General features: G+C 47.7%; 1 pseudogene; it reads right to left on the bottom strand.

Annotated features, from left to right (window-relative positions):
• Positions 1 to 11044: 11044 nt before the first annotated feature.
• Positions 11045 to 11832, bottom strand: LOC120850638 (annotated as a pseudogene).
• Between the last annotated feature and the right edge of the window lie 1163 nt (positions 11833 to 12995).

Genomic DNA, 12995 nt, shown 5'->3' on the forward strand with positions numbered 1-12995 from the left:
GGTTAGGTTTAGAACTGTTTCGGAAGATTCCTGCACTTTTTGGACGAAATTGTGGTTGTTCGAAGGTTCGGCAGTTTTGTCGATATAGCTAGCCAACATGGCGTTGTTTTTTTGTTTTGGTTTTGTGGACGTTGTGAGTGTTTAAAGGCTCTAAACCTCGATAGAGACCGAAATGCGATCAGTCTTTTACCAGGTTGCCCGCAAAGGGGGGGGGGGGGGGGGGGGGGGGAGTATTTTCGTAGATACTACGATCCGATGCTCAGGCTTGCGCGTGATTCGACCCATCGAGCGCTACATTGGTCCGTGCTCGAATTGACGGCCAAACTGACGGTAGGAGTGGTATAGAGCCCAAAAACGAAGCTCTTTGTTGCGCGTGATGAAGTGTCAGAGTTCTGGGTGCAATCTTAAGGCCTCCCGAACATTTCAGTCACAAATCACGGTTGATTGGTCAGTGATTTCATTTCCACTTTGGAAACACGCTGCCAGTGGTCTTTACCGGAGCACTCCGTGTGAAAAGCGCCTAGCCGTGGTGCTCGAGCAATAAACTTCTTCGGGTAAGCAATACACTGTGTAAATAACTTGAGCTTCGCAAAGGTCTCGCCAGAATTTGTTTGCAACCTGTGGTTCCGTGAAAACTATAGTCGGTCGGTACGTCCCTTTCGAAACGTATACGGCACCCACGTTGATGGTATACTTACCAAGTTCGTTGGAACTAACTGTGCTTAGATCTACAATGTGTATTTCTTAGTATAAGCATGATACACGCATACAGTGCAGGAGGTTTCGGACAGCACGTGCGCATATTCTCGATTGCCTAACACAGATGTCAGAGATCTTCCGACACAGTCACTTCCACATGCCACCTCTGTCGTGTCAACGTAAACCGCAACGTTCCCGGCACTTGGAACGAACAACACACACCATCGAGTTACTAGCCCCGAGCGGGACTAATACAGAAAAGTAGCTTTTTTGTATGTGAATACGCAAGAACAGCAATATAATTGTAAGCGATCTGGGGAGATAAGCATGGCTTACAAGTGGAATCTTTCCGCTGCGCCACAGAAGCTTATATTGGCGAGGAACGCTTTCAGTATACGATGATGCTCCATATCGATCGCGGTGGGGCTGGTTCAAAACGACCGTTTCGAAGCTTCGGAGATTTGAATGGACAGAAATGGCGATTTCCAAGCCAGCTGAAACCAATCAGCCAATCATCTTGCGAGGTTTAGTCGTATGTATCTTAGAATATGCGTATTTGTGTCTGGCTAGTAGGGAGGGAAGGCAATGGCGCTACTTACCAAGGAACCAGTGGCATTATCTTCACTATAAGCGTCTTTGGCACTGTGCATGTAATCAGCTTATCAATCAGGCTTATCTCCACAAATCTTTCAGAATGATATTGTTCTTGCTTATTTAAAGGCAGATAAATATATATATATATATATATATATATATATATATATATATATATATATATATATATATACCCAGCAATCTCTCCTCATGGTATGTGCGGTGCTCGCATAACCCTTCATCACAAGACCGCATTTGTTCTTTTTACAGTCCTTAGAAGCTGTCCTCACGAAATCATCCTTGGTTGGGACTTTCTGGCCACTCACTCTGCTCTCATCGACTGCGCTAAAGGCGAAATTGAACTCGATGCTACAGAGGCCTGCGGTGTCTCAGACTCCATTGGAGCAACGCTGTGCTGTCTTGAAACATCACGCATACCGCCATTGTCGGCTGTAGCGATCAATGTCACAACCGCTCAATCAATCCAGGACGGTGACTACATAATCTCACCTATTGTGAACATATTGCTTGAAAAACAACTCGCTGTACCACACTGCATTGCAGCCATCCAGAATGGTGCCACCGATATATGGGTGCTTAATATCACTCGCAGTCCACAAATTCTCCCCAAAGGTATGACAATTGCGCGCAGCTTCCCGACTCTTGACTCCACCGTCGCCGTCATTGCTGAAGAAGTTCTGCCACCCAAACCTCCTCAACCACTCTCGGAGACTGACCGTGCCTATATTTCCACCATGATTGACCCAACTTTGAACAGAGACGAAGCACGGCAACTCCACAGCGTACTTTGCAAGTACCATACTATATTTGACCTTACAAGCCGCCCTCTCGGTCAGACAACTGAAGTTACTCATCGAATCAGCACCGGCTCCGAACCTCCCATCCACCATCGTCCCTACAGGGTCTCACCAAGCGAACGGCGCGCTATTCAACAGGAAGTTGACAAGATGCTGTCGCGAAACATTGTCCAACCCTCGTCCAGCCCCTGGTCCTCTCCTGTTGTTTTAGTAAAAAAGAAGGACGGCTCTTGGCGTTTTTGCGTCGATTATCGTAGGTTAAATAAGATCACGAAAAAAGATGTATATCTTCTGCCACGCATCGACGACACTCTCGATTGCCTACAGGGAGCGGAATATTTATCATGCATTGACCTTCGCGCCGGCTACCGGCAGATTAACGTTGATGAAGCCGACCGTGAGAAAACGGCATTCATTACGCCCGACGGACTTTTTGAATTCAAGGTCATGCCCTTTGGCCTGTGTACCGCACCCGCAACGTTCGAAAGAATGATGGACCGCCTACTCAAGGGACTAAAATGGGTCACTTGCTTGTGCTATCTTGACGACGTCATCATCTTCTCTGACACCTTCCCAAAACATCTTGACCGTTTGACCCAAGTGCTTGCAGTCTTTCAACAAGCTGGTCTACAACTAAATTCAGCTAAATGCCGGTTCGGTAGTCAACAAATTAAAGTCCTAGGACATCTCGTGGACAAACATGGTGTTCTACCCGACCCTGAAAAAATTAAGGCTGTCAAAGATTTCCCCACGCCTCTTTCTTCAAAAGACGTAAGGAGCTTCTTAGGGCTTTGCTCTTACTTCCGACGCTTCATCAGAGACTTCGCACACATAGCACTCCCACTGACATCTCTCCTGAAAAAAAAATCAAGTTTTCGAGTGGAAGGATCCTCATCAGATTTCTTTTGCCCATCTGAAAGATGCTTTGACCTCCAGCCCCATTCTCGGCCATTTCGATGACACGGCGCCCACTGAAATTCGCACTGACGCCAGTGGTCACGGTATTGGAGCAGTTCTCGCACAACATCAGTTCGGAAACGAAACGGTAATTGCTTACGCTAGTCGACTACTTTCACCGGCTGAGCGGAATTACACCATTTCCGAGAAAGAATGCCTTGCAGTGGTGTGGTCGGTCTCCAAATTTCGACCATACCTTTTTGGACGTCCCTTCCGTGTCATCACTGATCACCATGCCCTTTGTTGGCTTTCGTCATTAAAAGATCCCATTGGTCGCCTTGGACGCTGGTCTCTCCGCCTTCAAGAATATGATTTCACCATCGTATATAAATCAGGAAAGATGCACCAGGACGCTGACTGTTTGTCTCGTTACCCGGTAAGTCCAGCTAACTACAACACCGATTCAACTGAACTCCCAGTTCTGCCGATATCAGAGCTCCTCAACCTCGCTCACGAACAGCGTCGTGATCCAGCTCTGAAGCTTCTTATAAGACGCCTCTCAGCTGATGCAAACCAGCCGTCCTCGGGACTCTTTCGTATCCGCGACAACATTCTATACCGCCAGAATTTCAGACCCGAAGGATTACCATGGCTTGTCGTGATTCCTAAACACCTACAGGCCATAGTTCTTCACGAACTACACGGCGCACCTTCCTCAGGTCACCTGGGTATCCTTCGCACTTACGGAAAGGTTAAGGAACGTTTTTACTGGCCGGACATGTACCGAACTGTAAAGAGGTATGTCCCTTCATGTGACCTTTGTCAACGTCGGAAGAAACAAACCATCAGGCCATCAGGGCTCCTTCAACCACTCCGCCCTCCGATCAGCCCATTTGATCGTCTAGGGATTGACTTCCTCGGACCATTCCCTTCGTCACGCTCTGAAAACCGCTGGATTGCAGTAGCAATTGACCACACCACTCGTTATGCAGTCACACGTGCTCTCCCAACCAGTACTGCTGTCGACCTGGCCCAGTTTCTTTTGGAGGACGTCATATTAAAATATGGCGCACCGCGAGAACTTCTTAGTGACCGTGGACGCTCCTTTCTGTCACGCGTTGTGTCTGAAGTACTGCAGGCCTGCTCGATCCGCCATCAAGTGACGACCGCTTACCACCCACAAACCAATGGGCTCACTGAGCGGCTGAACCGAACGTTATCCGACATGCTGTCAATGTACGTGTCGTCAAATCACAGAAATTGGGATGATGCACTGCCATACGTCACTTTTGCATATAATTCATCCCGCCACGACACTACTGGTTTCACACCTTTTTTTCTCCTCTTCGGCCGTGAACCACCATTAATGCTTGACTCGCTCCTTCCACCCCAACCAGACGCTTCCCTCACCGAATTTACATCCGATGCCATAAGTCGGGCTGAAGAAGCTCGTCAATTAGCTCGCATACGCACGCTTGACTCACAAGAACGCCAGTGTGCCCGCTACGATAGCTCTCATCGACACATCCAATACTCTCCTGGTGACCTTGTATTGCTGTGGACACCGCAACGTCATGTCGGACTTGCTGACAAACTTCTCCACCGCTATACAGGACCTTACCGGATACATCACCAGTTGAGCGACGTTACATATGCCATTGAACCCCTCGAGCAACAAAATGACAGACGTCGCAGGGAAAGGGACACAGTGCACGTGCTACGGCTCAAGCCATATATCCTCCCAACGACCACGTAGCTCAACGACGAGACGTCGTGGCTTCTTGGAGGGGGGGTAATATTACAGAGCTCATGAGATGCCTAGAGAAGAGGAGGTAGAGGATCGCCAGCGGGCTCGCAGCAAGGAATTCAATCCTCTGTCTACCGCCATTACCCAGCTATAAATAAATCATCATCGTTTTCACCGTAACAATATATATATATATATATATATATTTTTTTTAGAGCGCAGCTCTTAGGGGCCCGTTCCCGGCTTGAGCGGCGTCGGCGTCGCCGTAACCAAGGTCATCCCAAGGTCACGTGGCCCCCAAGGTCATCCCAAGGTCACGTGACCCCCAAGGTCACCCCAAGGTCACGTGACCCAAAGTCACGTGACCCCCCCGAGGTCACGTGACCCCCCCCCCCCCCGCCCGAAGTCACGCGACACCCCCAGGTCACGTGACCCCTGCCGAGGTCACGTGACCTCCCCGATGACGTCATCGGCATCCTCATCGTCATCATCACTGATGACGATGACGATGCAGATGCCGGTGACGTCACTGATGACGTCATCAGTGATGATGACGATGACGATGCGGATGCCGGCGAGGTCATCAGTGACGTCACTGATGACGTCATCAGTGATGATGACGATGACGATGCGGATGCCGGCGAGGTCATCAGTGACGTCACTGATGACGTCATCAGTGATGATGACGATGACGATGCGGATGCCGGTGATGTCATCAGTGACGATGACGTCATCGTCATCGTCACTGATGACGATGACGAGACCCCCGCCGAGGTCACGTGACCGGGGGTGTCACGTGACTTCGGGGGGCATCCGCATCGTCATCGTCATCATCACAGATGACGTCATCAGTGATGATGACGATGACGATGCGGATACCGGTGAGGTCATCAGTGACGTCACATGACGTCATCAGTGATGATGACGATGACGATGCGGATGCCGGTGACGTCATCAGTGACGATGACGTCATCGGGGAGGTCACGTGACCTCGGCGCGGGTCACGTGACCTGGGGGTGTCACGTGACTTCGGGGGGGCATCCGCATCGTCATCATCACAGATGACGTCATCAGTGACGTCACTGATGACGTCACCGACATCCGCATCGTCATCGTCATCATCGCTGATGACGTCATCGGAGTCCGCATCGTCATCGTCACTGATGACGTCATCAGTGACGTCACTGATGACATCATCGGCATGGTCACGTGACTCCCCAAGGTCACGTGACCCCCCCAGGTCACTTCACCCCCCAGTACCCTTCCCTCCTCCTCCTCAAGAGCTGCGCTCTAATTCGTTGTTACAGGGAGTTGTAAACGGCTTTCACTTTTTTTTTAAGATCGCTAAGCACCGACGCCACTTCTGGCAGCGGTGCGAAGATGTGCGCTTGATTTACAGGCGTGCGGAGAACAAAATCCCGGTATACGAGTAATATCTTTAGAAAGCAGGCTGCCATTGCAATTTTGGATCGGCTCACCAAGAAGGGAGAGGCGAAGGAGACACTACTCGTTCCATGAACCAAAATGGTGACCATCTGGGGACCTTGGCGCTACTTTGACAGCATCCAGTTACTGTAGTTGCAACAAAGCCAAGTGTGCGAACCAGCATTGACTCGCAGTCCCTCCAGAGGATCAACTTATTTTGAGGCTTTCATTTAAACAGGAATCGGCGATTTTCATCGCGTGTTTTCGAACCTGCTTTGTCGGGTTTGTCTTTAGACTGCCAGGCGCTGCGGAAATCCGTTCGCTCGAGGAGACTGGCAAGTGAACCTGCTGCCATAACGTTCTGTTCTTGCCGCTAAGTGCCGTCGATTTCGTTGGATCGCCAATATCCTTCGTTGAGTTCCGAGGTATAATAAAGCAGTTTCTGCGATTCTCCGCTACGGCGCGTGGAATGGCCGAATCTTACAGCGAATAAAAGTGTGTGCCGTCCATAAAGCATCGAAGAGAGTTCCGGAACAACCGGAAACGCGAGTTCTTTGAGAACGTGCACCCAGGGTTCAACGACCGACGTTGGTACACACACGCGCGCACACACACACACTTACTAGCCTCCTTCTTTTGTTCTCTACACGTACTTGGTTGACAAACACGGTCACCTCCGTCCGGAAGGCTCGCCATTGTCATTAGGCGACTCCTAACAGAGCGCATTGATCAATTAGGAGCACCTTTTTCCAATAATGGCGTCGCGCATTACCGTTTACGAGGTCCCCCCTCCCCGCTCTCCCCTTCACGTCCTTTCCACCGAACAGAGCGAACCCTCGCGCGAAAGCAAATGGAAGTGTGTCGCCAGTGCCCAATACGAACGACAAGTTCTAACCCGGTACCGCGGTGTGACGCGCTATGCTCCCTTTCAGCTAACACGATGACGGCAGAGGACACCGCTCAATCCATCCCAGCCAATCAGGTGCCGCGTGAGTGTCACGTGATTTTCGGGAGAGGCGCAGCAACAATGCTCGGGGCTCGTATGCCGTATTTGCCAGACTATATCCTCCTCCTCTCCCGAAACATTAAGGTATTTACGTAATACGTCCACGGCGCTGGACTGGTTGGGGTGGTTCGTAGCTTCCGGCGCGGTCCATCTTCAAGCGAAACGCTCATGCATCTTGAGGGGAAGCGCTCAGCGGCGGGCGCGCCGCTGAGCAAACATGCGATAACTAATCATTCAAAGACGTTCTTGTTTTTTTTGTTTTCTTACCCTTTCCTTAGCGTATGCATAGCTTTAGCGGGATCTGAATTTGTAGGGCCGGCGGCTCACACACAAAGGTGGATTCTCTATCCGCGTTGGTTATTGTCTATTCTCTCCTAGTTTATTTTGTTTGCGGTTTGGGCAGAAGGGAAAGGGCTAGATAAGATGCGCGCTCGAAGCACGACACGGCTGTTAGATGCTCTCGAGATGGGGCCCTGTTGGTTCAGCGGGGACTAAAAGGCGAGCGAGGTCGCGCGTGGAAGTCGGCTTTTATGGCAGCGTGTGTGTGTGTGTGTGTGCAGTCGGCGGTTTATTGACGTCGTAAATTTGGCAGCGGGCTTCGCTCTACCTGTTGCGCGGAATAAATTGAAGCGGGCACGAAAGAATCCATAGAAAAGAGGTATCTAATTTAGCGTGTCCTATTTTATACGAATGACCTATAGGCACCGCGAGTAGCTTGTGTCTCGCGTGTACTAATAAAAATAAAATACAAACGTATTTTCTTGTGTTCCGACGACAATTGCACGAAATTATTACAAAATGCAACGAGGAAAGGAAACGGGGAATGCAAACTCTGAGGCAAAAAAACAGCGTATTCGTTTCACGGGTAGAAGCAGTAGAAGTAGCGGCCTCCGAAAGTTTTCGCGCGCTTTCCTCAGCGCAGCCAGCGCGCCAAAAATCTCCGAGGCCATGGTAGAACTAAGGCTATGTAAAGGCAATCAGCCTTCTTGATCCTAACACTCTCCCCCCCCCCCCCCCCCCACACACACACACACACACCGACCATCCTTGCATTCGGGTTGTTACAGACAGCAGACCTGGTGCAAATATATTATCATAATGAGAAACGAAGGCATCTTCTATTTCCTTCCCTTCGATCAGTAAGCGACCGTTTTTGCTTAATAATGTAACGTGTTTCTTCTTGATATATTTTTGCTCCACGTTGGGGTATCTTTTTGTCGATTGTTCTCCTTCCATCATTTTCAGAGTGCGCATTCTTACAGCGGCGCCTCTATAGCTTATTTTATCGTGTTCCTCCATTTACTTTCTTGGATTCTTTACATCATCTTTGTATTTTCCGGGCTCTTGGCATTCTAGACAATACAGGTAGAGTGTCATTGTTCAGATTTTTCCAATTATTTTCTATGTCTGATGAAATTTATATCGCCATTTTCTTTATGTATAGTTTAAAATTTTCCGATTTCTGACACCATCCTCCCTTAGTGCACTCAAGTATGTCTAGCGCTGATTCTCCGCTTCGTTCAAAATCGTAATTTTCAAGGAGCCTTTTATTCATTTCCCAAAGTGATGAAGGGCGTGGTTTTCTATTTTTCTGGTGTGTTTTCATACCTCACAAACTTTAACCATGCAGCCATCAGAAAAGAAGGCAGGGATCACGCTTCAGTTACTCAGCGCGGTCACTAACTGACGCAGATATGTATACCCGATCTAAACGTGCATGAGATGATCTTTGAAAGTGTGTGAAACAAAGCGCGTGATTTGTGGCGGAGTATATCAAGTCACCGTCTCGCATCAGTGATCTTAAAAGTTCCTCACTTGGATCTACGATATTTGTCGATGGAACTCTGTCTTTCTTATTGAAAACACAATAAAAATTTCTAAGTATAATGACGTTATATATTGTATTAGCGTGAATTCTGGCTTGAAAAAAAAAAATACTTTCCGTCTGCACTGCGTTTATCACTCTGAAAAAATCCCGTACGTATACTTTCCCGCGCAACGTTTGGAGTGGCAATCACCGCAAGTTACGGAGGCAGCTCAGCGAATGATGATGCCGAAGCATGTTTAGACCAGAAAACACAGTCTGAGTTGTGACATTAAGCAATGCAAAACGTCACGCTTGCATTGCTTAATGTCACAACTTAGTCTGCGTTTTCTGGTCTAAACGTGTTTCGGCATCATCATTCGTTGAGCTGGCTCCGTATGTTGCGGTGATTGGCTTTCCGAGTATATGCGGGAAAGTAGTTGCACGGGCTTTTTTTAGAGTGTTGTAGTCATATACAATTATGCGCCAGGGCTGGTCTTGCAAGATAACATATCTACCACGAGGCGACCACCGTCAGTCCCTTCGAGAATATTGTACATTTTGCACATCGTGTCTTTTTTAAACAGAATTAGGCACCCCGCTGAGTATTTAACAGCAGGACAGTGGAACACCTTGTTTTAATCCATCCATAAGCTGCACATGGAAAATAAGGTATTTTGTTCGGACATTTTTGTTTCTTGGAGGGTCACGATGGGACTGTCATATTTCTGCACAGAGCAAAAAAGTTGGTATTGTTTTTATCCCAATTTTTTTCTCTCGCACCTTTATGGTGAAAATAGTGACGGGACTTATCCTGGGTGGTCATGGCAATGCTCGTATTCCTTAGTGTCAAGTTCGGGAGCTGTCGGAGAGGTGGTTTCCCGGTCCTTGAATTTGGTTTTCAGCCGTGGCTCTTTGGGCTCCACTCGAATTTGCGGCTCCGTTGAGTCCACTGGGATTTTAGGGTCTTCAAGTTCCTTCATCAAGTTCTCGCTGATGTTAACTTTGGCTCTCTTGTAGTGCCGTCCTTCCTTCTTGCCAACCTCGGCCGACTTTTCGCTGTGTGTGGATTGCTTTCTAATTTCTTTTCTTTGTTCAGTGAAGTCTCTTCTAATCCTGGTTGTGGCGTTGGGGTGATATCTGCGTCGGACTTGTGCTCCTCCATCGAACTTTCGTTTGAGGTGCAGGAGGGCTCTTCGTTCTTGATTGTTGGATCATTCACCGCCAGCGTCAATTGGATTTCCTCGTTACAGATTTCTTCTATGTCCATTATGTGCTCACTACAATCAGCTTCCGGTGTTATGATCCCCTGGAGTTTCGAAGCGTTTGTCGCAACGCATTCTTCGTTTGTGTGACCAAATCTCCAGTACTGCGCACACCGAGGAGCGCAGCGTTGTCGACGGATGTGCCCGATTCCACCGCACCTAAGGCAAAGAGGTGGTATTCCGGGGATGACGACGAGCGTGTTGCAGCCGTACACATTTAAGAGGCGCGACATCTTGTCGAATGTCTGGTCCTCCTCCAGGACGAGCGGGCGTTAATATTTAGCGGTCGCGTTCTACTCTTAAGGCGAAGCTTCAGCGTCCTCCTGTAAAGATTTTTTTTTTTAACGTGGCAGCGTTAATTGGAGCCCGTGTCGCAGAAAATCCGGCGTCGGCGTTGGTGGGACGGGAAAATCCTGATTGGTCAATAGTGTCATGATGTCACAGCCACATGACCTCGCGCGGGAATTTCAAACCCACAACGCTCACGTGAAGCTTGACGTCACGCGCGGAATGAAGGTGATATAAACTTAACATTTAATGCGAATTAAAGGTCGGCGCATGTCTCAAATGATTTCGCTATATAAAGTAATTCATTCGCCTTAAAGAAAAAAGTTTAAAGAATTTTAGGCAGGATTTAACCCACGACCCTTCGGTTGCGAGCCCGACACGCTACCGACTAGGGCACGCAGACACTTTTTTTTCTTTATTCAGCGCGTATTTACAAGTTTGCACTAAAAACACACGCCCCGATTCTGTCGGGCAGCTGCACATTTAGAATTATTTTATCTTTCACAGACTCTCCAACGTATCTGCCCATTCGGGCAATGTCTGGCTGTACGCATATACGCTCTTTACTTGTGTAATCAACTCAACATACGAGACTAGTAATCAACAACAGACATACTAGACTTCCATAGGCTGAAGAGCGCAAATAAGGCTCAACAGGAATGAATCGTATTGTCTACGACGTATACCCTTAATTCCTTTCTTAAGCTTATTTTCAAAACACCCCCCAAAAAAATGGCATCCCAGCAGTACAGGAAGGCATACTCACTTGTTTCGGGTTCCTGAGACAGTGGGCAGTTGACTCCGCCAGGCACTATTAAACCTCTGTCTCCAAACCACAGCTTCACAGGCAAAGTGTGGCTGTGCAAGCGAAGGAAAAACGACTTTGCTGCTGGAGGTATGGCTATTTTCCTAACGCGAGCCAAGACGTCCGGTCCTGGTTTGTCTTCGAGATACTTCCAAAACAGCGGTACAGGAAAAAGGTGGTCAAGCGGGTTGTGATACAACTTTCTTCGGGTGACCGAAGCCAAATATTCGTAAGAATACCTTACATTTAAAAACTTAAAAGCTTCGATAACCTCTTTGACAAATCCAACCATCTTTGCAGGTGGGGCGATGTTTGAAGATACATTGAAAGACGGGATGAAGCTTGTTAGCCTTGTTTGAAACAAAACCTGCAGAAGCGGGTGCCTCTGATCTCGTAAATAAAGAAAACGTGAAACGAGTTGTCGGATAAACAGGTCTGATAACCCAAGTCCTCCTTTGAAAGGACGCAGAAAACGATAATCCCTTCTTATCAGTTCCCCTGCATTCTTCCAAATAAACAAAGCAAGCACCCTATGTATCTTTTGAATCCGTGCTGCGCGTGCAGTATGCATTCCTGCAACACGTACCGAAGGTTTGCGATCAAAAAATATTACACACTGTAGCTCTTGTAAAAATTGGCGTGTTGTGACCGCCCCATTTACCCGTACGTTCCTTTGAATCATTTGTAACACCATCCCAATATGGCGTGCTTTTCTTCAAGTGATCTAGCGGAGCTCCAAAGTACTTGTTTGGAGAGCCGCTCTACTGAATGCGCTAAAAAGATTCGGCGTTGTGAACTCGAAAGCTTTGGTGACACTGCTTTTGTCCTTACAAAACACAGCAATATCGTCGGCGTATGCTAAAACTTTTACTTATCCGCTACCCATCGTAAACCCCTCCACGTGCTCGTTCTCTATAATGCTCAAATATAGCGGCTCACGATAAAGGCTAAATAACAGTGGTGTCATGGGGAACCCCTGCCGCACAGAACATACATTTATCTTTTCAGTAACGGAGTTATTTATAACCAATCGTGTGGTGCATCCACATCATTGGTTATATTTATAACCAATCGTGTAACTTCGTGTAATCGTATAATCAATCATCCACATGATTGGTTATAAATAGCTCCGTTATTTATAACCAATCATGTAACTTGTAAATAGCTTCGTTATTTATAACCAATCAAAGTAACTTGTGAAAGTAACTTTCACAAGTTACTTTCACAAGTTACTTGTGAAAATAACTTGGGAAAGTTACTTTCACAAGTAACTTTCCCAACATTAGCTTTAGATAAACTATGCAATAGTGTACCGTGACACACTCTGTCAGAAGCCTTCTCTATGTCAGTTTGCATCATTTCAACCTGATTTTCCTCGGAATCGGCACTTTCGATAATGGTTCGAGCTACATGAATGTTTGTCTGGATAGTTCTGCATTTAATATCACAAGTCTGGTGTTCCCCCACCAGATCAGTCACTACGTGTTGGATTCGTCTAAGCAAAATCCTTCCGAATATTTTGTAATCAACGTTACTTAACGCAATCGGGCGGTAGTCTGACGATGTCGTCTTTTGAGAGTGTCATCTGATTTCGGTTTTAGTATCGTGTGCGACTGTAAGAACGAAGGTGGTATTACCTGGAGTTCA

Source organism: Ixodes scapularis, unplaced genomic scaffold (genome assembly GCF_016920785.2).
Source record: "Ixodes scapularis isolate PalLabHiFi unplaced genomic scaffold, ASM1692078v2 PGA_scaffold1__304_contigs__length_218370807, whole genome shotgun sequence".
Lineage (NCBI taxonomy): Eukaryota > Metazoa > Arthropoda > Arachnida > Ixodida > Ixodidae > Ixodes > Ixodes scapularis.